Source organism: Pseudonaja textilis, chromosome 2 (assembly GCF_049901715.1).
Source record: "Pseudonaja textilis isolate UNSWEBS1 chromosome 2, rPseTex1.2, whole genome shotgun sequence".
Classification (NCBI taxonomy): Eukaryota; Metazoa; Chordata; class Lepidosauria; order Squamata; family Elapidae; genus Pseudonaja; species Pseudonaja textilis.
The window spans coordinates 162,989,434-163,014,994 of record NC_141991.1 but is presented as its reverse complement, the minus strand read 5'-3'; the positions used below and the strand labels follow the sequence as shown (position 1 = coordinate 163,014,994).

Sequence of the window (25,561 nt, the reverse complement as noted above, 5' to 3'; positions counted from 1 at the left end):
GAGATTTTTGTGTGTGTCATTCGCCAAATCTTTTTTGTTTCCCTCTCTAGCTAAATCATTCTTAAGCCTACTGTCGAAGAGAAAACCTGCTTGATCATCATTGTCTGCCAGATTCACCTGGGAAAAAATGCTCAAGAGAAGGAAAGACATCTCTTTTATTGAAAAGCAGCCCTGCCTTTTCATGTCTTCTGACTCCACGTCATCAGAGGTCTCCGGTTATTGGCAGTATCTGTGTTTAGAATTCAAATGGCACCTAAAGAGTGACACGGATATTAGCATTCTTTTCTTTCACAAATTATCTGGAATGGATTTCCTGTTCCAGTCACCAGGGCCCTTGCAGAGGAATTGTTTTTATTCCATTTTACATCCAGAACATCTGAATACAGGAACTCTGTAGGATGGTGTAGGTGACAGGTAGCATCAATGGCAGGGGTGGTTTCTAATTCAGAACACAGCAAAAGCCAGGTTATAAATAACTATCCCACGCATGTGTTCCAAAATACGGATTTTTAATTCCTGAGCTTTACTTAGCATGTGACAGGTGCAGAATCTGCCTAACAATGTCAGGTTTCTGGCACCATTCCACTAATCACCCAAAATGAAACACAACTGTCCTGATCCAAATTCCAGAGAAATTCATTCCAGGTTTGACCATTTGATTCATGATATCAGATCAGCTATACCTGTGCAAAATAGCCTTGGGGTTAGAATTGGGGATGTCTGACCGCTGTTGAATGAACATCTCGTAAGAGCAGCAAGGCCAATTTTTTTCAGGGGCTTTCTAGTTTAGCAAATACAGTTAAATTCCTGAGTCATGGTGCCCTGGCCTCTATTGTCAAGAGAAGATACTCTGCCATTCTGTTAGTAGAATACAGAGGTATTATACAATGCAACAATATATGGAGCCTCTGTGGTGCAGTGGTTAGAGTGCAGTACTGAAAGCTACTTCTGCTGCAGTCTACAATTTGGCAGTTCAAATCCCACCAGGATCAAGGTTGACTCAGCCTTCCATCCTTCTGAGGTGGGTAAAATGAAGACCCAGATTGTTGGGGCAATATGCTGACTCTGTAAACCACTTAGAGAGGGCTATAAAGCCCTATAAAGCGGTATAAAAATCTAACTGCTATTGCTATATAATGCCTTGGTAAGGCCACACTTGGAATACTGCCTCCAATTTTGGTTGCCCCAAAGTACCGTGTTTCTCACAAAATAAGGCTGGGCCTTATTTTTTTTTTGACCCCCGAAAAAACGGCTAGGCCGTCTTTTGGGGGGTGACTTAATTCCCCCCCCCTTGCATCCTCGAGTGGGCGGGCAGCGACGGCTTGGATGTTGACCTCGGCGTTGGTGGGGCACTACGTATCGTCAGACCTTCTGCTACTGTTGCTTTCCCTTCTCCCTTGCTGCCGTGGCATTTAGAGCAACGCTCTGGCGTTGGCACAGCCACGTGCGGCCAGTCAGGGCTCCTCCCTGCAACCGGAGCACAGCAGAGACACTTGGCTTCAGGCGCTCCTGTTGCCGCCTTCCCTTTGCCTTCGAAGGTAAAGCCAATTCTTTTAAAAACGACACCCTACTACAACAAAGACTCCCCTGCCCGAGAGGGCAGCCCAACCCCACGTAGGGAGGCGAATCTCCCGGGCCTCAGCGCAGGATCGGCCCACCCCGGGAGAAGCACCCAGCCACCATACCTGCCTGGCACCGGGCAGAGCGTGAAGAGCTTAGCCTGGGGTGCCCAACGCAGCTGACAGGTGGGCCCTCCTGCCCGTCAGCAGAGCTCTCACCAAGGCAACGAGTGCCTCCCCGCCGGACCCTTCGCTCATCCCAACAGGGCTGCGTGGGCTGGGCAGAGCCAGGAAAGTGAGCCGCGGGTGCATGCCCGCCTGCCAAGCAAAAGAGCCGGGCCGACCCAAGCTTGGCTTCCTTCCCAAGTCCCTCCAGCGCAAACCCGAAGGGGCCACCGGGAGAGGCTGCCTGAGGCAGTGATAGCACCCACCCATCTGTGGACAGGGAGGTGAGGTCATGGCAGCGCTGCTTCCCTGACCAGCAGAGAGAGCCCGAAGCTGCCCGTCCTTTCCACCCCTTGCCCAGCCTGTCCCCATCCCTACGCATCTCCAAATGCGCCGGCAGCTCCAAATGCTGCAGCGGAATGGGCATCGGGCAGAGGCGCTGACTCAGCAGGGCTCAGCTCGGAGGAGGACGCGGCGCAGGCTGTCGCCTTGCCTCCCTGTCCACGGATGGGTGGGCGCTATCACTGCCTCAGGCGGCCTCTCCCAGTGGCCCCTTCGGGTTTGGGCTGGAGGGACTTGGGAAGGAAGCCAAGCTTGGGTCGGCCTGGCTCTTTCGCTTGGCAGGTGGGCGCGCATCCGTGGCTCACTTTCCCGGCTCTGCCCAGCCCGCATGGCTCTGGCGCGGCCCTGGCAGGATAAGCGGAGAATCCAGCAGGGAGGTGCTCGCTGCCTTGGCCAGAGCTTCGCCGCCGGGCAGGAGGGCCTGCTTGTCAGCTATGCTGGATGCCCCAGGCAAAGCTCTTTGCGCTCTTCCCGGCGCCAAGCAGGGATGGCAGCTGGGCGCTTCTCCGGGGGTGGTTGATTTTATGATTTTTGATTTTATGCCGATAAAACATGCTGGGCCTTCCTATTGGTAGAGACTGTATTGTTGGAGAAACATGGTAGAAAAGATGTTGAGATGATAGTGTTTCCTGCTTGATCAGGGGGTTGGACTAGAAAATGTTCAAGATCCCTTCCAACTCTGTTGTTCAGTTAAGAAACTATGGTAGAGCTGTTGGTTGAAGGAGAGGAGGAACTGAGAGGAGGTGGGGTTAAAAGACATTCCAGATTGGACTCAATGTTTGAGATCAGTCCCTAAGTCCAGGGGTCTCCAACCTTGGGAACTTTAAGCCTGGAGGTTTAAAGTTCCCAATGTTGGAGACCCCTGCCTTAGTCTATATCTCCCATTTCCAAGTGGAGATTCTTGTAAACTGGTGATCAGCATGTGGAAAGGAAACTTCACGAAGACAGTAGTGTCACAAAAACAGGAAAAGCCCAAGGGGTACATCAGGTCAGCCATAAAACAAACTTACATAGGAAAATGAATCAAATAAAAAGGTATTAAAGAATCCCTATAGACAAAAGCCTAAGTAATTAAGAAAACTAGACAAATAAGAAAAGGAAACAAAAAGATAATTTAGAAAACCCTTCAAACACAGGACATACCTAATAAGCAAAACAAACAGACAAAAGACACAAAATATAAATTACAAAAGGGACAGACAGGAGATTGCCACAGAACAAATATGAAAAACTATCTTAAAGCTAAAAGAGATTAGAGAAAACCAATAATACAATCTAGCCACCCCATGAAGTTTGCCTTCCACACTCCGCGGAGCTTGCCCTCCGGTGGGAATAAAGACAAACTCAAACAGGATTTGAAACATTAAGCACAAATACAAACATTCACACAAAATTAACTTACAAAGGGAGAAAAGGGTATAAAAACCCAGGGACTTACCATAAGAAGCTAGCTAGCCCAGGAATGCAGACTTCTCGCTGTCCCCCGCCTTCCTGAAAAATAAAAAGATCCAACTTTCAAGCAGTTGTCCGTATCCTTGCGCCATACCTCTCCCAGTGGGAAAATCAAATCCTCGAAAGAAAGGCATTTTGACACCTTTCAACAAGCAATAAAAACACCCATTTGACCCATTCTTGGAACTGTTCTGATGGTTTGCACCTGATTGAATAGTATGGAATTGTTACACCAAATCACAAGGTTACTTACATTAAGATAAATATAATGCCCCCACTATCCTTGTTATGGATGCTCCAACACTGGAGATTTTAAAGAAGAGATTGGACAATCATTTGTTGGAAGTGATATAGGGCTTCCTGCCTAAACAGAGGATTGGTCTAGAAGGCCTCCAAGGTCCCTTCCACCTCTGTCATTGTTACATTTCTCCAAAATTATTGGTAGGACGTATCTATTCACCTGATTGGCTTGTCCACCTGCCTCAAACCAAAAGGGACAAATTAAATATTGCAGGTGCAATATAAAGGTAACATTGTTTTGACTGCTATCCACCACAATCACCCAATAGAGATCCACTTGCAGTTATTTTTCTGCAGGCATAATTTTTATGGGGAACTAATCATGAGGTAATAAATTTTGAAAAACCAGTTGCGCCCCCTTGTGGTGGGAGATAAAGCTTTACCGGCTAGTTGAGAAACATTTTTAAAGAGACCTAAAATTAAGGGTGCTATTAACTTTCCTGGATTTTTGACAGCCAGACCACAGGTGAAAATCCATTGGGATGACTCCCTCTATTTTCTCTTTCCACTGAAGGATTCATTGCATTAAAAAAGGGAAACAGTAAGGCAAATATAGGATAAAAGTACCACCTGACCTACTGCAACTGCCACTACCCCTCTAGGACAAACATCTGTTTCTCAGAGGAAAGCAAGGAAAGCTCTTTCTGTAGAGATCCTCGCCTTGCTTCCTACCTTAGCCACAGGCCCTAAATTAGGCCTAGGTTGATCCTTATATTGCATTGCCAATTGAAATGACACAGCGTTATCCGGAGCCCAAAGCAGATTTTGTATAGACACCCTGACTCCATTCGCATGTGTTTTATTGTCTTTTGTTTGCTTGACATGGCCCAGAGATCTTGGCTTGAACCTTCCACTTTGCTTTGAAGAAGGTAGTTCAGCTGAAAAAGGCCACACTTTTATGGCTGTTGCCTGTGTGTCTCAAGTCATAATTTTAAGGGAAGAGATATGCCTGTCTCCCTCATGGATTAAACTGACAGGCAATTCTCTAAGAGATGGTAATGCTTTATATCTAATTAAGAGCTGCCACTCACCTAGTCAGTCCAGTCAGGAAACCTTTTGACTTGGTCAGCCTAAGTGACAAACCAAAGCCAACTGCAATGCAACATCTCCATACAAGTTACAACACTCCTTGATGACAGCAGATTTATGGGGTTATAAATCATTTTGATCCCGGCAGGCTCTTTTTTGCTTAAATAGAAGCAATGGAAACACTTAACAATATGCTTCTGCTACAGTTCTGCCCACTTACACTAAACTGATGGGGTTTTAAATCCAAGGAAAGTCCACATTTTTATTTTATTTATTAAAATTATATGTTGTCCACTTCACAGCTGAGTGCCTCTTTTTATTCAGTCTGACAGAAGAGAAATTATTTTGATCTTTTCCCCCAAATAAGATTACAATTTCTGTAATATGTGAGTCCTCCTGCAGCCTTCCTGGCTTTCTGTGAAACCCAAAGGGAAGAATTATGAGGCGTTTTCTTTTCAGGGAATGTGGACAGAGTGATGAAAATATATACAAGCAACCCCACTGAAGCAGATGTGGTATTCAGCAGGTTCTGACCAGTTCTGGAGAACTGGTAGCAGAAATTTTGAGTAGTTTGGAGAACCAGCAAATACCGCCTCTGACTGGCCTTGCCCCCAACTATTCTCTGCCTCCCAAGTCCCAGCTGATTGGCTGGGTCTTCTTTTGTTGCCCTGCACAGGAGAATGGAGCTGGAAAGTAGGTTAGTGGGGTGGGGAGGGAATGGGATTTTGCAGTATCTTTCCCTTGCCACGCCCTCCAAGCTATGCCACACCCACTAAGCTACACCCACAGAACTGGCAGTAAAAAATTTTCAATCCCATCATTGCACTGAAGCACTATGTCTTCTGCCATTTCTCAACAAAAAATGTCACTCAAAGAAATATTGAAAAGAACCCCGCTGATAGAAAGCAAGCAGCTTCTCTCTCTCTTTCTTTTTTAAAGAGAATGAAGTGTTTGTGAATCAGAAAGATACATTTTGCTACCATATTAATTTTAGCACTCTTCATCAATCTTCACCAATCCATTCTCTTAAATAGACAATGGTAGATAGACAGACCTTGTGCAGAAATTGAATAGAATGTGCTGACACAAAGTGCAGAAATGGTAGCTAAATTGGCTTACCTTAATGCTAGAATAGTCAAATTAATGAATGCCAAACCTGTAATGGTTTATTACCTTCTTATTAGAAATAGACCTCTCCATATCATATAGGTATAGATATATATAGATATAAATATAAGTAGATATGAAATATGATGCAATATTGGTGTATGCATGAGCTGAAGAGTGTCACTACTTCCTGTCCAACCTTAACTTTTTCAAAGGCATCTTGATGGCAACCATGAAATACAATGTTAGTTGTATTTCATGTTTGCCATCATCCTTGGTTGATTATCCTTTTGATTTCATCGTTTTGTATTTTCCTACAAAGCAAAGTTTAGAATATATTATATTTGGGCAATCTATATTGTTCTCTTGCCTGGTGCTTGTCACAGCCGTTGCTGTCTGGTTCAGAACAGTTTGCAAATAGTATTTGTTAAAGGCAAAAATATTCCTAAGCATCAGTAGTGGGATCCTACTTTAGTCACTACTGGTTCGGTGGGTGATCATGCGTGCATGCATGCACACCCCTAACAAACCAATCAGCTGAGAGGATGGAGAAACGAAAAGCTAGGGGTGACCCTCCCATGTGCTGTTCAGTCTTTTAAGTTCTCAGCTGATTGTTTTCCTCCTCTCAGCTGATTGGAGGGGATTTTTTTTTACTACCGGTTCAGCCAAACCAGTCTGAACCAATAGCATATCACCACGCCTAGGCATGGAATGCCAGTCAGCACAGGCCTATGCTAACCTTCTTAGGCCCACAACATCTGTTTTTCTTAATGAAGTTGTACCCTTCAATCTGTAAGGGAGCATCTTAACTTTACTGCACAAAGAGCATTTCTCAGGCCTGGTGCAGCACCTATGGGTGAACCCTAATGTCCAATACATTATGATAGAATTTTATAGGTTCATCATATTGAGTGCATGTGATCATGATTTTTGCTTATAACCCCTGTTGACAATTGTGATTACCTGTTTAATGTGTGCAGATTTTGTGTTTGTGCCAAAGATGTTAACATCTTGCTCTCAATCACCTGGAATCAATCATTTTCTCCTAATAAGGATGGAATTCAAATTGAGTTCCAGCTGAACTTTTAATCCTAAATGATGCCATCAGGATCATAAATCAGTCTTCTCTTTGTACGAGAATAATGTCTTCAGAAAATTGCCTCACAGAGTCATAATCACAAAGTAGGTGTAGGCTTAATCATGGATAGAAAAACACCTTCCTGTCCCTCAAATTTAGCCGATAAGTTTCTTCACGTTTATTGCCAAAGATGGAAAGGTTTCTGCCAGAAAGTGATATAAATTATGTTATACACGAGTTATGAAGATAAATGAGTGCAGCTAAAAATATAGATACATTTCCTGTACTCAAATAAATTCAAATGCTTCTCTCTTGGTAAATGATTATTTCTGTTGTGCAGGGCTGCCCTTTTAGAGGCCTGAAGGTCACAGGGCCAGGTGGACTCAGGTTCTATCCAGCTTCAGAATCTTTACTCTATTTTTTCTCCTGAACATTTCAGGAAATAGGGTAAGAAGCTCTTTGTTCCTGATCCCCACAAAAGTAAAAGGAAGTTGTTGTTTACAGTCCTCTGAGGTGGATGGTAACAGATCCATCCACTTTGAGATCAAATGAGGGCAAGAGCTACTCTACCCGTGAAGAAAATATTGAATTCTCTTTTTAAATGGCCGTGTCCCCTGGATGAAATGAAAAGTGCACTCTATTCTTTCATGCTTCATTTGCATTTTTCTGCTTCTTCTCAAGTATGCAGAGAACAAACACTAAAACATATCACCTCATTACACAGATCTTAGAAATCATGTGGGAAGAATCCTGGCCAGGTAATAGTGTATTTCACATTGTCTTCAACTTTTCATAGAATAGAATAGAATTCTTTAGAATAAAATTCTTTAGAATAGAATTCTTTATTGGCCAAGTGTGATTAGACACAAAAGGAATTTATCTTTGGTGCATATGCTGTCAGTGTACATAAAGGAAAAAAATTAAAATACATTCATCAAGAATCATAAGATACTTTGTGATAGTCATAGGTTACTAATAACGAATCAAATCATACTAGGAAACGAACAATATAAATCGTAAAGATACAAGCAACACGGTTATAGTTATAAGTGAGGAGATATAAGTCATAGGAAGGATGCAAATAATAATAATACAGTCTTATTAAGTAGTTTGACAGTGTTGTGGGAATTAGTTGTTTAGCAGAGTGACGGCATTTTGGGAAAACTCATTAAAAAGATTTTTTTTTTTGAAAAAAATAATAGTCCAAAGTATTTGAATGTTGGGGGAAAAGGTATTTTTGCAGGAAAAGCATCCTGTAACTGGTTTTGACAAGTGAATTATACATTTTGAAAGATCCTTGCTTCATCTGTTTAAAAATACAGTATAACTGCAGGTTAAATACGATCTGTGCAGTCATAGTGATCCTGCATAGGATATTGTCACAGGATTTCTTGAACAGCAGCAGGAATCATCATCATCAATCAGCCAATTGCTTTCAGAGCCTATATTTGGGGATTGAGCCAATGTTACCTTTAAGTCAATATAGTTGTCATAAAGGCTGCCGTGTGGATGGCTACAGTGCTTTCTGTAAAATGATGAAAAATTAGACACTAATGAAGGGTCTCTGAAGTGTCAGATCTATTAACTGATGTAAAATAGACATTGATCAAATGTCTGTAAACCAACTTGGTCTTTTGCCACAATAGTATCTTGTACTGCCCCTCTGCCATGTTAGACAACACAGCTTTATCGGTGCTTGTATATCTGATGAGAAACCAATCCTTTTTGTAACACAAGCTTTGATGAGAGAAAATCTTCATGTTCTTGCCCAATATGGCAGAGAAGAAACTCATCAATTATAACAAAACAGGAATAGATGCTTCCTCTAGACAAACCTTCCCTTGCCAGCAAAATTCATGGCTTTGGCATAAAAAAAAATTAAATATCCAGGATTTTAGGATATGTAGGTATCCTTCCAAGTGTTAACACTGAAATGAACAACCGAGGGCCATTATTGCTGAAGTTACAGGTTTCCAAAAGCCATCTTTCATTCTGATCATCACAATGAAATACGGTGGTCCTTGCTTACAGACTGGCTCATGCAGAGACCATTCAAAATTACTTTTTGACCAATCCTTACAATTACAACCACTGGACCATCTCACAGTCATGTAATCACCATTTGTGTGCTTCAGTACTAGCTTACAACAAGCAGAGTCAATAGAAATGGTAAGTCAGTTTTTATTTAGTTAGCTACTTTAGCTATTGCATCGCTTCATTTAATGACCAAAAGCAAAGTAAGGTAATAATAATCCCCTTGCAATCCTGTGATTTTCTACTTAGCAACTACTTTGCTTAGCAACTGAGTTCTCAATCCCAATTGTGGTTGCTAAGTGAGGCCTACCTGTAACCATATTTCTTGTAGCCATAAAAATCTTTACAACTAAGTCAATAGAAATCTATTGCATGGAACAGGCAGTTGATATTATCATTTAAGATCATCAAATCTTTTTTTTTTGAAACAAATTTTATTAATTTTAAAGACAAACAAAACATCATTAAACATTAAAAACATAAAACCTCTTTCCATTGTAAATCTTTACAAGGCAGATAAAACATTATTTTATACCGCATAATTCTAATTTACCCCATTTCCATATGGACACATAAGTATCTTTTAACAAATTTCTCATTATTTCTCTTTACTCTTATTCAATTACATTTCTTTTCTATATTTATCTGTTTTATAGTCATCATATTTATATTTCCCTCTGACTTGTTTACAATTATTCTCATCTGACATTCCTCCAAGGTTTTATTAATTCTCAATCAAACATAAACACACAAAACACAAAAACATAAAACTTCTTTTTAGAAAGTGGCTTGGCCCCAAATTACCTCTCTTTGTACGGACTTCAATTAAATTCATGCTCATCTTATATACCATTACCTATCTTATTTACCATTCTATATCTTCTATATAACTCCTCCTCGCTTTTCAATCTTCTTAATTCTATTTTATTTATTTCATCTTACTTTAAATCATTATACTTGTATCTTTTGTCCATTCTTTTCCGATTAACCATTTATCTCATTCTCTATAATAAAAAAAAGAAAATTTCTCTTGAAATCACTAATCGGAGTATGATGCCTTTCTATCGTTCCCCTAGATTAAGATTTAAAATAACACCAAGATCCCAGTCTGATTCTGCTTAGTACATTCTACCTACTAAATTTTAAGAAAAAAAAGAACAAATCTATAAAATAGTTAAGTACATAATTAAATATTAAAATCTATCATTAAATCTTAAACATTTTAATATTTTAATTTATTAAATCTTGTAACATTCCAATTGTCTATTTCAAAAACAGATGCTGCAATAATAAATCTATAATAACATCACACAACAGCCCATTAAACTCTATAATTAAACTAAATATTTTAAACATTTCCTTTAATATTTTATTAAATCTTAGAATCTATCATTATTAAGCATTTTAATATTTTAATCTTTTATTAGATCTTATAAAATTCTAATTTTCTATTTCTAATACAAATACTACAGTACTAACATATGTACTTTGCAGAATCTTTTTTTTTTTTAAATTATGCATTACCCTTTATCCCTAAATTTTTTTTGCTTTTTCCCATCTGGTTTCATACCTTTGTGGCTTTTTCCCCCCTTTTCCCTTTCTTTCTTAACCCACCTAGCCTTTTTACCCCCTCCTCTCCTAACCTCCGCCTTTTTAGCTTCCCCTCTCTGTTGTATTCCTCTTTTCTTTTGCTTTCTAACATTGTATTGATTTTGCATCTTATTTTTCTCTTTCTTGGGTGTTTTTTTAGGTCTTAAGTCCTTCATTTTCCTTCCTCTCTTTCTCTTTTCTTTCTTGATCAAACTTTTTGATTCATTAAAGATGGCTTCTTCCTCTTCTGCTTCCTCCACCTGTTGCTGAGTTTGCTGGTAAATAGCAAGCGCCATTTCTAAAAAGTGAAAGGCTTCTCCCACAGTGTCCTTGCCTTCTTTCTTTGTTTTTCCGTATTCCTTTCTTAGTTCATCAAGAGATAAAGCCATTATAAACCTTTTCTTCTTCTTTTTCTTTTTCCTCTTCTTCTTGTTAAACCAACCAAGATATTTCAAAACTTAAAACAGTTCCCCAAAGTCCCAGAGTCATCAAGCAGTCCAAACAGAGCACCTTTGCAATTTCTCTTCCTGGGGTAATATCAATTAAAAAAAAAAACCCAATCTGTATTTTAAAGCCTTATTGCAATTAACTTCTAGTCTCTAAATCTTCAAGGCATCTCCTCCAACAAAATCTTAATATAAGTTTTTTTTTCCAGTCCTCTCCCTTCCCACTTGTAACAAAGAGCTTTAAATTTTTACCTTCTATAAAAAAGCAGGTTTTTCAGTGTCCATTTGTTAACTCCGTAAGGGAGGGAGAGTAAACTTTCCCTTTCAGCACTTCCATTTGCCGCTTTAAAAATCTCCACTGGAAACAATGTATCATCCAAAAGATCCTTGTTTTCAGGGTATTAAGTGTATCTTAAAAGTCCTGGTTCAGCAAAAAAAACTTTCACTTTACAACTTTCTCCTTCCTCCTGCACAGTCTTGTCCAGCTGCCAGCTTCTTTGTGGCGGATATTACAGACCACCACTCCACCGCCTTGAGAAAAGGGGGTTTTGCCGGCTGGGGAGGGGGTCTGCGATACCTCCAAACCCCTATCCAGATCCCCCCTGTCTTCGGCTGCCTCTACGGGGCAGCCTTATTCTCCAGACCCATCAGGATCGGAGGCACCAAGACGGCTAGCATGGCAGGGATCGCGCAGGATCGCGAATCCCTGCCATCGCTGAAGCCTGGCAAACCAGAAGTCACCAAGATCATCAAATCTTATTGAGGCAGTTCAACTTTCTACAGGTGTTGCATGAATGCCCCATTGTCTCCAGCCCTCTGCTAAGACTAGTGTCATTCCCCTGTCGGAATCTGAGTCAGAGGGGGAGGCTGAACAGCTGACAGGGAGTGGGAGTGTGGTTCTGTTGGCTGTGGAAGAAATTGGGGAAGGGCAAAGTCCGGCTGGGCAGAGCAGGTGGAGGTAGAGCAAGGGAGAGGGAATTCAGAGGAAGACTGAGGCCCACCCTCTCTTCATCCTAGGGCATGCAGGGAGGAATGGAAAATGGAGCAACATGAGTTGGGTGGCTTTTGGGGAAGGAAAGGGCCCTGATTTCCTTCATTAGCAGCAGCTAGGAAAACAGTGTTTAAAAGGAGAAGCTATGTGCAGCAAACTGTTAGGAGCAAATTGTGAATTTATCTGGTATCGTCATGGCTTATCTGTGTTCCTGGCATCTTCCCATCTGTGTGAGTTTTGCTGTGCTTTCAAGTCTGAAAGTCCTTTTCATGCCCTGTCAAGTTAATTACTGCCGCACGGTTTGTTTGGATTTTTAGTTACAGTCTGTATGTACCTTGTTTTGGACTGAATTTTCTCCAGTTAAAAGCTGTTCCTGGGAGAGTTTTTCTCCAGCCAAAGGTAACCTGGACATTGGGGGCAAAGTTGGAGATAATAAAGGGACTCTTCTTGCTTATTTGCCTGTGTTGCCTTTGTGCCATGCCCCGGGTCATCACAACTAGTATGTGAATTATTTTGGATATTCAATATGCAAGTCAGTTGAAATTCTGAATTTAAATTACATTTCTGCACCATAATCTGGCCTCTCTGATCTCATGCACATGGAAGGAAGGAAGGAAGTGTGTTTGATCTAGAACATTACTGTTATCTGGTTAAGTGCTTGATCTCCTTTGGCCCAGGAAGACCTTCGGCTGCAAATAACAGGCCCTTGACACTACTGTTCAGGATTTGTTCCAAGCCCCTACTTGATATGCCTTGGATTTGCCTGAAAGACCATTTCCTCATGCAAGGAGGGGATGTTGTCCATTTCAGGGGAAGCATTTACTGTGCCCAATATAATGTCCTGCTTTCCTTCCCATTTAGAAGGAAGATTTCAAACTGTTCCAGTCCAATAATGTCTTTGGCCATGCTCCCTGGAGGGAACAGAGTCCGTTTTGCAGTGACTTTTTAGATGACATGGCACATTGGATTAATTATTCCTTTCCTGATCCATAGTTATGTAAGGTCAGCTGAGGACATTGCTCATTTCTTTCTTTTTAGCTTACAGCTCAAGAACATTTGACAAATAACTCTAGAACATTTGACAAATTTCTTGCAATTATTGCTTGCAGCTCTATTCATTGTTTGGTTAGAACTCATCTTTTATAAGTTGATTGGTATTTTTTTCCCTTTCTTTTTAAGTTCTTTACTTGTTCCTTCTGTAAATTGCATTTAAAACGTTCTAATTCTTCAGTTTCCTCTTTTTCTTCTTAACTTTGCTGGTTATATTGGATTGGATTGTCTTATTTAATACCGGTGCTTGTTCTGACCCAAATAAATTTTACCTGAATGACCTTTAATTGGATATCCACCCCCCCGCCCTTTCTAAGGCCTTCACATTTTTAGTCATACACAAAAAATGCATATTTCATCCTATATGGGGGATAGGAAAAAATATGAATAGTCAATTATTTTTTCTTCCCACCTTCCCACCTCTAATATCTCTCCTTGCATGTTTAAAACATTTTTCCAGATCTGTTACTAACTCTGATTAATCAGATCATGAATCCAGGGTTAATTCACAGGCCTAGCTGATTAACCAACTACTCAACCAGCAGAAACACTGTATGAATCATTGAGTCCAATTCTGTCATTATTTATCCCTTTAGAAAAGCCCCCTTAAAAACAGTGCTAATTACAATATATAAAGGATATAATTTAGAACTGCACTGAAATATGCCTGGAATAAGGCTGAACATTGCTCATTTAATGTTAAGTTCCTTATTTTCATGTTGTTATTTGATGCTATTTTGGGGAGGAGGCTCTTGCAAAACCCAAAAGCACTTTCCTTTTTTCCCCCTTTTTAAAAATAAAGAGAATGCTATTTTGAAACTAGGCAGCTCACTTTGCAGATTTGGGCATATATACCTACTGGCCAATATCTAATTCCTTTAGACTTGCACAATATACAACCTTTATTTATTTATAGAATTTATATGGCTGCCCAGCTCATATACCTGACCCTGGTTAACAATACTTAAAAACTGAATAAAAACAAGGCATGCAGTGATTTAAAGCCAAAAAGGTAAAGATTTGGGGTTTCCCTTCCCATGAATTAAAGTAGCTGATCAGCACCAGGGCCAGTTCCAAGAAAGCCGATAGTGATCCTGCCAGAAACCTTACCACTCCATACATTGTGTTTGAAAATGAGAGTGGGCAGTAGTAGAGACAGGACAAAAGAGTTTTGCAACGCTCTCCGCAATTTAGAGAAAACATTTTCTAGGTCTACAAGATGTTACAGACAGCAAACAACTCTTTTTAAGGGGGCATAGTTCTTGGGCAGAGGAAAGGATGAATGCAAAACACATCAAAACATATTGCAGAGTTGAGAAGCATAACAAATGTCAAATATATTAGCAGTAATGTTAGTAGTAGGAGATATATTTGAATAAATCTCACAATAACGCAGGATATATCTTTATTGAATGTGTATTTTGGATTGTTTAGCCCATGCAAGGTACAATGTTGCTACAGCTATTTTTTAAAATAGCCCTGATACCTTATCAATTAGACAAAATTCTAACATCCTTTTTCCCCAAAGGTTTGCGTTACTCCATAATTGAATTATTCTGTGCCAAACCCCCTTTCCCTTTGGACTGTGAGTTGCTCTTTGATGCATGTTAGCAAAACCAAACTCCTCAGAGTAAGGAAGGTATTTATGGCATGCCTCATGGCCCCAGTGAAATAAATTCCTAATTACTACACTGTGCTTTTCAGTGAAAGCCAGTTTATTATTTGCACTACATGGGCAGCCAATTCATTATCAGTTGCTATGACGACTGTTGCCATGTGCCATAAATCTTCAGGATTAATGATTTATATTCTAAGGCTCCAGCTTTTCCCAGCCTGATGCTCTTCAGATGTGGTTCCCACCCCCACCAGGCTAGCAATGATGGGAGATGTAGCCCAGTGCACTTGGAAAAGACCAGTGTACCTGAATTAACATATGAATGTATGAACCCAAGGCTTCACTTGGGTGAATCAGACAAAATCTCTATATAACTGAGCACAGCTTGCCAGCCAGTCAAATAATAAACAGGGCATGAGGAAGATAAACATCTTCCTTGCTTATCTCTGTCACCTGTCTCTGAATATTGGAGATCTGTTTAAGTGCCATGTTCACTCTCCATGGATTTGCTTACCCCTTTTAAAAATCTCAAATCATGCAGGGAAAATCAGGGAGCCACAGCCACACCATAAAAACATTTCAGAAAACAGAAAATTCAAGAGGAATTTGTCCAAAGAAACTTCTCAGAAGTGGTGACCTACTTCAAAATGGTGAATAATCTGCTTCAGCAGAGGAAGAGAGAGGGGAAAATCAATTCATTCCTCAGGCAAGCTCCAGTTCTCTCCTCTGAGTCATTCAGAAAATTGCTTACCGGAAAAAAAAAATCTCTATGTGGGTTAGATATTTCTTTCTTTACATGGAATTTTTAGTACTATTCCCACGCTGATAAAACATTTTGAGAAAGGAAGCTCATCTCCAGTACCCACTCCACAAGAGCCACGAGAAAGGCCAAATTCATGTCTAAGATAATGCTAAAACAAATCAGACTCCTACCTCTTTTGGGCCATGAGCAGTGGCTTGAGCAGAAAGTGAGCTTCAGTCTCAGTTTGAAACCTTGAATATAAGAACAACATGCTGGTCTGTCAGCCAAAGTGCGAAGTCAAAAGTAAGAACAGCCATGGGGAAATATGACTCAGAAAGAGGATGGAGCATGAGGAAGTAACTTAGAAGGTTTAGGCACTAGCCTGTCCGTCATAGCTCCTAAGTTTTGAGTCATTTGTCATTCTCAGTTTTGGTTCACAGCTGCTATGATAAAGCCCAGAAATAGCACTCAAAACAGCATTCTAAAATGCTCCTTCCAACCCATTCTGGAATGCACAACACCCCACTCAAAGGAACGCAATCCAGAGTATAGGAAATACTGTTTGTAGGCTTCTTTGATTTTTGCCTGCAGCTTTTTCTCAGTATCTGGCTTTGCATGACTGATCAGTTCGTTTGCCACAGCTACCTTCTTCAGCCTGGATCAACACACACGAAATAGATCGGAAGAAACTGATGCAAAAAAAGAGAAAATAAGTCCTTTTTGAAGCCAACGGACAAAAAAGTATATTATAATGAGAAGAAACATAACAGAATTGGATTATGAAAAGAGCCATTTCTTATGTCACTGAGAGATCTTAATTTATTACTTGACTCGGAAATGAATTCCAGTTTGTTGTTATGTGTGCTATGCACGTATAAAAATAGTACTTAAATATACCCTTGACACTTGTGAAAAGACAGAACCTTGTGCAGAGCCATGGCAAAAGTACAGCAGATGTTGTGTTACCTTTAGGCAAAATGAAAACTTAACGTTTGCTTAAATGTAAAGCATGGAAGTTTTATTTTACCACAAATGGAGACAGAGATTCAATTACTATGCCATTCCCTAGCACAGAAATGGCGAATTGTGTCTTTATAAGCTGCACTAACAATAACAGCATGTCAGAAGAAACACTGGGGGCATCAGAACCTGGCAAATAAGGAAGAAAGAGAATGCTAGCCAAAAAGGGAACTTAACTTTGGAGGCCAAAGGGCAAGGAGGAAAATCAGTGACACAGGGGAGACTTTTGAAGAGAAGAATCAGTCCTGTGTTACATCTGTAACAGAAGAGAAGTTGGAGCAATTTACAGGTAGTCCTTGGCTTATGTCCACAATTGAGCCCAGCATTTCTGTTGCTGAGTGAGACATTTGTTAAGTGAGTTTTGTCCCATTTTAAATCCTTTCTTGCCAGTTGTTAAATGAATCACTGTACTTAAGTTAATAACAGGTTGTTAAGTGAATCTGGCTTACACCTTGACTTTGCTTGTTAGAAGGTCACAAAAGGAGATCACATGACCCCAGGACACTGCAACGGTCATAAATATGAGTCAGTTGTCAAGTGGCTGGATTTTGATCGCATGACCACGGAGATGTTGCAACGGTTATGTGAAAAATGGTCCCAAGTCACTTTTTTCCAGTGGTGCTGTAACTTTGAATGGTCACTAAATGAACTCTTGTAAGTTGAGGACTACCTGTATTTAGCTATTTCAAAGGAAGGACTGCCCAAGTCTCCAATTCCTGGTAGCAAACTATGGAGCACATCTGGCCCAGGAGGCCTCTTGTGGTTTCAGCTTGTTTAGCTTGTTCAACTGTAAAGTCAGGATCAGTGGTGAGATTCAAAATTTTTTACTACTGGTTCTGTGGGTGTGGCTTGGTGGGCGTGGCAGGGAAAGGAAACTGTAAAATCTCCATTTCCTCCCCACCCCACTAACCTGCTTTCCAGCTCCGTTCTCCTGTGCAGGGCAACAAAGGACCCAGCCGATCAGAGAGAATAGATGGGGGTGGAGCCAGTCAGAGGTGGCATTTGCTGGTTCTCTGAACTACTCAAAATTTCCACTACTGGTTCTCCAGAACTGGTCAGGACCTGCTGAATACCACCTCTGGTCGGGGTGCATCACTAACCTTACAGTTAGATCCTTAACAGATACAGCACTTAATGAGCCTCGCAGCACCTACGATGCATAAGGCTCAGCAGGTTCAACATTGCCTCCATGTATCTTGGCTCAAAGTTACTCCTGGGCAGCACATTTGAATGAAGTTGTGGGTGTGATAGTCGATCATGCAAGATAACCTGAAGGTGTTTTACTCAGTTGACTTCTCTGGGTTTGGATACTTCATGGCTGGGGTTTAAAATATTAAGGAACTAGTCTGTATAACCTATTTTGCTTGACTGGACATACTTTCCCAGGGACAATAAGAAGCTTTTAAAACAAGTTTGACACACTGGTATTTCTCTCAGTATACTAGGTACGTTAAAATATATTCTCAACACTTTGAATGAAGAATAAGAGAGAATTATAGTTCTAGGGAAAGTATTGTGGAATGAAGCATTCTTCTGTAGCCTGGAGCCTGCAAAGGCTACAACTCCCATAATTCCAAGCCAGTATGTTTTTGTTCAATATGTTTACAGCAGGCTGGCGCAAGCTTGCTGTAACATGTGAAGGGTATCTGTCAGGAACATTTCTGCAACATACCTTCAAAACAGATGCAGTAGAGTTTTGATCGTATCCTTACAGTTGCCAAATTGACTTTTGACTTTTTGGATCATGTCCTGCAGACACTCCTGATTCGAACTAACTTCCTTCCTTCCTTCCTTCCTTCCCCACATCTAATTTCTAGGGCACTACACACATACTCACATGTATCATCAATTTTGTTACCTTTGGGCGACCTCTAGTGGTTAATACTAGCAGTCAAGCTGACAGGTGCTTGAAGTCTATCAAAAACTCAAGGATCAGTTAATCAGCTTTTAGGGTCCTGGCAGGGTCGGCTTAAGAGATTTGCTGGCTAGGCTAAATCAGTAATAGTCCAATTATTTGCCCATATCAAGCTGCAAACAAATTATGTATCCCTTGATTCAATTCTGTTGAGTGTTCATCCATGAGGTTTATTTGGTAGACAATACAGAAGTCATTTGTCCATGCCAGGATGGATTCCCCCACTTTAAATACAAGTTTTAAGATCTTGTATTTCCTATTACTTTCCTACTTATTAATTAGCTTGCTCTGATCCTGCATAGCTTTTTAACATCAGCCACAGATAGCTAGACATTTCTATTAATTCCGAATGCTCCTCGCCCCCATACTAAAAATGCAGGGATTTTGATATAAAAATACAGTGAGAAAGTAGTTATTTAAGAGTATTTCATGATACCCAAGTCTTATGGCTGAAACATTTCACTTCATCAAATTGTAACATTAAACTTAAGTACTAAAGATCAAAGCCTGAGCCAATCTCTCTTACATTATATAGCCAAAGAGAAAATTTGAAAATCACAGGCTACATACCATCACTTGTTCTTATCTGCATATTCTCATTGAAAACTTAGAAAGCAGAAAGGCATCTTATACTAATGTGCACATGGCATTGAGAAAATCACATTTCCTGAAAGCACTGTAAAAGCATAGGAACATTTACAATTGATAAGTATATTGGAACCTTTACTTTATCTATCTGTCTCTCTATCTGTCTGTCTGTCTATTTTTGAAAACTGTCTATTTCCCTCACAGAGGTTATCTGGGTGATATGGAAAAAAAGTAATAAAACACAATATTGCAAAAAAAGTAATAAAACATACACACACACACACACACATATACACACATATATATGGTGAGGATGATTAAAATTCGATGTCAAAAGTTAATGAAAGGGGGGGAGGGCTTTCAGGGAGCTATTTTTATTTATTTGTTTATATCCCACCGTTACTATTTTTACAAATAACTCCAGGCAGCAAACATACCACACACATCTTCCTCCTCTTATTTTCCCCACAACAAAAATCCTGTGAGGTGAGTTGGGTTGAGAGAGAGAGTGACTGGCCAAAGGTCACCCAGCTCAGAGGGGAGGGGGAGAGGGGATGGTTTGGCACAAGCGGCAGCAAGCGTATGCATAGGCGCAGCTCCATTTGCACCAATGGAGAGTACAGGCAAAGACTCACTCACTGCTCGCACAAGTGGAGATGTGTGTGCATGCTTTGGTGGCCTGGTTCTGAATGCCTCATGGCCCTGTAGTGGGCTGCGGCCTGGGGATTGAGAACCCTCGGACCTAGCTGGCTTTCATGGCTAAGGATTTGAACAACCACTTTCTAGCCTGGGGACTTAACTACTAGGAACCACAAGCAAGGACACAGAGCCATATTTTTACAACTTCTGAAAAGCCAGGAAAATCTTGGGCACCCAGACAGTAGCACATGTGCTGCATGAATTGCATTGGGCACCAGTTTGTTTCCCTACCTAGTCAAGCAGGGAAAATACATTGCAGATCCTGTGAGCTAAAAGTTTTTAACTGGTGGGGTCCAGGAAGAGTCTTATCTGCTGTTGCCCCTATCCTGCAGAACATTCTGCTCCCAGAGGTGAAGTGGTGACCGCTTTGGAGAAGGCGCACAGCCACTTCTCAATCAGCACCAGCCGCAGAAGAGAAGAGCAGGCAGCCGTCATCACATGAGCAGGCAGCCTCACTTCGTAAGGAACTGGGGCGCCACCCAGCCAGGCAGCCCACCATTCACCGGACCCACGTTGTTCCTGCAGCCGTTTCTGTCTTCCCCCCAGGTTTGGCAACCCGGTGAGGGCTTGACAGGTGGCTCCCCCTACCAGGGCCGCACCTGGAAGACAGTAAATAGACATATGTTAATTGTGGTGAACCATGGGTTCCTGGGTCCCAGCCCTTCCCCCTGGTTTACGGGGATAGGCCTTATGGAATTTGTGGATCAACTGAGCAGCCCGCATGTTTTTCTCTGCCACCCAGTGGCGTCTGTCGAAGGGGACCCTTTTCATCACACGAGGTATTTGTATTTGGCTCCTGTGGACCCAGGAATCTAGTATGCGATCTATCTCATAGTGATCCCCGCTAGCGGGTCCAGGCGGCCGTGGTGGGGTCCTAATGTGAGTATCCTCTACTGGCTTGAGCAAACTGCTATGGAAGACAGGGTGAATATGTCCTAACATGTGAGGCAACTTTAGTTCCACTGTGACTGGATTTATTGCCCTTACAATGGGAAAAGGACCAAGGAACTTTGGACCTAGTTTCTCACAGGGTATTTTCAACTGGAGATATTTGGTTGAGAGATACACTTTACTTCCCATCTGGAATGGTTTGTGAGGAGCCAGGTTTTTGTACGCCTGGGCGTTGTATGCCTCAGCGGCTTTGGTTAGGGCTGCCTTCATCGCGCTCCATACGCTTTGTGTGGTACCCATCCACTCTTGGAGTTGGCAAGGAGAGAAGGGATCTTGCGGTTATTCAGGATGAAATCTAATATGAAATCTAATCCATTGACTACCCAGAACAGGGTGAACCCGGTGCTGCTATGCACTGCATTGTTATATGCCACTTCCGCAAACACCAAAAGATCCGCCCAATTAGTCTGTTGGTAGATTACATGGAGATAGCATTTCACCATGGCATGGCAGGGGAGATATGGGTAACAGGCCTCGGGGTTTGGTGGAGGGGGCAACCAGAGATCCCCGTGCTGCTCCAGTTGTGATCCTACCAGGAGGAACCAGGTGGCAGATGCTCCACTCTTTTCAGTGTAACCGGCTGGGTCATCGAGTGGCCAAATGTCCAACCCTGGCTCCACTGCCAAACCTGGGGGGAATGAAGGGAAGGCAGAAACAGCTGCAGGAACAGCATGGGTCCGGTGAATGGTGGGTTGCCCGGCTGGATGGTGCCCTGGTTCCTTACTCTTCCCTACCGGCACACTGGCACTGATCACAAAGAGGCTGCGTACCTTCTCCAAACAACAGCTGACTAGCGCTGATTGCGAAGCAGCCAGAAACCAGGAGGAAGACTGAGAGATGATGGATGCTGGCGGGGTGGGGCCGTGGGTATGTTATGGTTATTTACAGCGCTGGTAGGCAGTATCTCCCAGCGCTAACTTTGCAACTACTAAGGACTCATTTGTGCCAGACCTCAGTCTTCATTAAACCTGTATCAAGCAAACTTGTTTATTTCCACGTTTCCTTGGCTGGGCTATGGACTAGTGAGGAAAATGAAATAAAATAACAAAGAAATCCAAGCTTAAAAATTAGTAACTAGGGCAAGAACATTTCAAACTCCCAGGATATTCTGCAGTTTTGAAAGCTTTAATCCTTTAACAAAGGAATAACAAAAGGAGATTGTAGCATAAAATTAAACAAGAATTTACACGGAAGTCCAATTTGAATTATTTAGGCTTGCATTGTTTCCTGTCCAACAGCAGGTGCTTATTACCTGCTTATTACCTAAGCCATGTTTAATTGCATACTATTATTGTAAATAATTGCTCTTGTGAATTGTTTCTTTGCTTCTCTGAGGTTCTTTCTCAAGATAGTACAATTGCTTCCCTGTGTCTTTTACTTTATGTACCAGTGGACGACAATAGCTGCCCATGATTTTTGCATATATTTGAAGCAAGTGCTTATCAGGCATGAGATTGGTGACCTTTCATAAGCTGGATAACTATAATTCCCGGCAGTCTCACCAACCTTGGCCAACATTTGGGTACTGTCATTCAGCAACCACTGATTCTCCATCACTTCACTTGTGAATTTGATGGGATAGTCAAGTCTGTTTTTGAAATGTGGGATTTCCCTTTTGTTGGATTGCAACTTTTAAATTACCCAAATTAAACAAAGGTGAGAATGCACGTAGGTGTTTATTATGAACCATATGCAGGATGACAAACCTTCTAGGGCAAGAGGTTGGAATAGAAACCTCCAGGATCCCCTTGTTGGAAGAAATGTCCATCTGGGTTCAGTTCCAAGTGGGGAGAAAGACACTGGAAACATGGAAGCTATTTGGAAAGATGGCTTAATGGAGGACAGGACCACATGGCTTTGAGGTCCTGGGTAAAATGGAACACATGGGTGAGAAGAGGGAGAGAGATTCATAACCTCTGTTGGGTTTTGAACTTGGTTCCTGTTTTTGTGGCAAGCAATGTATCCTGGTTGGTTGTCAGACTCCCATGGGGCCATGCAAGGGTAACTTTGTCGGTTGTCTTGAGTCCCAAGCTTGATTGAATCTTGTTGGGTGATGTAATTTTCCCAGGTATCATGTGGTGAGATGAGTAGAGGTTTAATCCTATCATGTCCTGAGGGCCATGTCTTAATCCCATCACCCTGGAGCTGAAGGTCTTTTGTGCTGTAGATAACATGTCTTTTGTCTTTCTGGGGTTATTAACAAAGGTGGAGGTCGCTTTCCAAGAGCATGTTTCTCCTTTTCTCATCCAGGAAGGTATAACATTCTGCCTTTTTAATATTTCCTGGAATATTTCATTCTTCTAGGAGGGGGATTGGTGCTAACTTTCTACACTCACCAGTCTTGATTCTATGAAATTTGGTGGGATTAATGGCCCCCCAAAATAAACTGTCTGCAACAAATCCCGCTGAGGGGTTGGGCTCGGGAATGAATAAGTAACCCCATAATGGAAATTAACCTTGGTCATTTTAATGGAAATTAAACTTTGTCATTTTATCACTTAGGTAAGAGCTGGACTTGGAACTTGGACAAGTGCAAACAATATATTTCATATTGATCAGGAATGACTTTTTCATTCTCCTGCCCCACCTCCAAAATGTGCCAAAATAATGAAACTTGCACAGCCACTAAAGTAATGAAATAATAAATAATAACACAAAATAATGAAACTTGCACAGTTTACTAAAGTTTCTTAGATCTCCTGTGATTTTTTTCCTACTGGCAGTTGATGTCACAAACCAACGAAATGTAAACTGAAATTTATTAACCAACTTTTCTATGCCTTTAAAGAAATGCCATATGGAATCCAGACACAGCCTAAGCAGCAGACTAGATACCTCGTTTGTAGACTATAAAGATCAAAGTGGCTGCCATTTCTGAGCCGCTGGAGCAGCCAGTCCATACTATCCTTCCAAGTCTGCATCTCCAATCCAACTGATCAACCCATTTTGATCTACTGTGAATCTGACAATTCAGCAGTTACCATTCCATGTGGTGCAACTGCAGAAAACTGAGTCGCGTTAAGCCTTGCAGGATTATGCAAACCCAGCCTTAGCTTAGACCAGTGGTGGCTAACCTTTTTGGGCTCCTGTGCCAAAAATTGTGCGCGCGCTTGCGCTTCTGCCCTCGCATCCCAGCACCCAGAAGGCAATGCATGCAGGGGTCCTCACGTCTCCTGAGCATGCATGCACAATTCCCCCCTCCCATGCTTCTCCCTTACTTGCACTGCTCTTCAGCTGATTTTGGGCCCGTTTTGAGGCCTTTTTCGGCCTCCCAGAGGCTTGAGGAAGGCCTCTGCAGGCTTTGCAGGCCGAAAAATAGGCCCATTTGTCACTTCCTGTATTTCCGGAGGCACGCGCATGCACAGTGAGGTAAGTTTGCCTGTGGCTCACATGCTGGCACAAATGCCATAGGTTCGCCATCATGGGCTTAGACTCTGAGTTCTTCCATGTCCCTTGAAAACTATACAGGTAGTCCCCGACTTACAACAGTTCATTTAGCGACTGGTTGAAGTCACAACAGCACTGAAGAAAAGTGACTTAGGATCTTTGCTGCATCCGCATGGTCACGTGATTTCCACTCAGATGTTTGTCAACTGATTCGCACCTCTGACGGTTGCAGGGTCCCATGTTCAAGTGATCCCCTTTTGTGTCCTTCTGACAAGCAAAGTCAATGTGGAGACAAGGTTCATTTAACAACCATGTTATTTACTGAAGAACTGCAGTGGTTCACTTAACAAATGTAGTGAGAAAAGCCATCAAATGGGGGAAAACTCACTTAATATATTTCTCACTTAACAACAGAAATGTTGGGCTCAATTATGGTCATAAGTTGAGGCCTATCAGTAGTGAAAACCTCACCAGCCGGTTTTCTATTTTGCAGGATGCAAAGCTGGAATCCACCCACCCACTCATTTGCAACACAGGAACACGAGGGTTTGGTAGCTGCTTTTGAAAAAGAAAACTCCACTATTTCAACATTTGATCAACCTGGTTTGAACTTGTATAGCCATTTGTATAGCCATACGCCGCTGGAATCACCGGGACTTTAACAGATGACAGATAATCAGAGTTGGAAGGGACCTTATAGGTCATCTAGTCCAACCCCCCGCTCAAATGGGAGACCATACACCATTTCTGACAAATGGTACTCCAATCTCTCTCCTGTATCACTTTATAAAACCCTAGTAAGACCACACCTGGAAAAACTACAACCAATTTTGGTCACCATACCACAGAACGAAAAAGATGTTGAGACTTTGGAGAAAGTTCAGAAAAGAGCAACTAAGGTGATCAAAGGCCTGGAGATGAAAACATATGAAGAACTGTTGCAGGATTTGGGTTTGGATAGTCTAAAGAAAAGAAGAATTAGGGGTGACATGATAGCAGTAGTCCAGTATTTGAGGGGCTGCCACAAAGAAGAGGGGGTCAAATTATTCTCCAAAGCACCAGAAGGCAAGAAAAAGAAACAATGGTTGGAAACTAATCAAAGAGAGAAGCAACCTAGAATTAAGAAGAAATTTTCTAATAGTGAGGACAATTAACCAGTAGAACAGCTTGCCTCCAGAAATTGTGGGTGCTCCATCACTGGAGGTTTTAAATAAGAGTCCAGAGAGTCACTTACCTGAAGTAGTAGAGGTTCTTCAGCTTGGGCAGAGGGCTGGACTAGAAGACCTCCAAGGTCCCTTCCAACTTCTCTTCTCTTCTCTTCTACTCTACTCTACTCTACTCTACTCTACTCTACTCTACTCTATTCTACTCTACTCTACTCTATTTCAATTCTATTCAATTCTACTCTACTCTATTTCTTCTATTTCTATTTCTATTCTATTCTATTTCTATTCTATTCTATTTCTATTCTATTCTATTTCAATTCTACTCTACTCTACTC

At 41.6% G+C, this 25,561-nt stretch overlaps 1 long non-coding RNA gene across 1 annotated transcript; it reads right to left on the bottom strand.

The window, feature by feature from the left end:
• Positions 1-16: 16 nt before the first annotated feature.
• Positions 17-25,561, bottom strand: LOC148127223 (uncharacterized). Its single transcript, XR_015742109.1, has 3 exons — positions 25,295-25,561; positions 3,505-3,557; positions 17-439 (listed from the first exon to the last, which is right to left on the bottom strand). It is a non-coding gene; the product is annotated as an uncharacterized LOC148127223 (long non-coding RNA).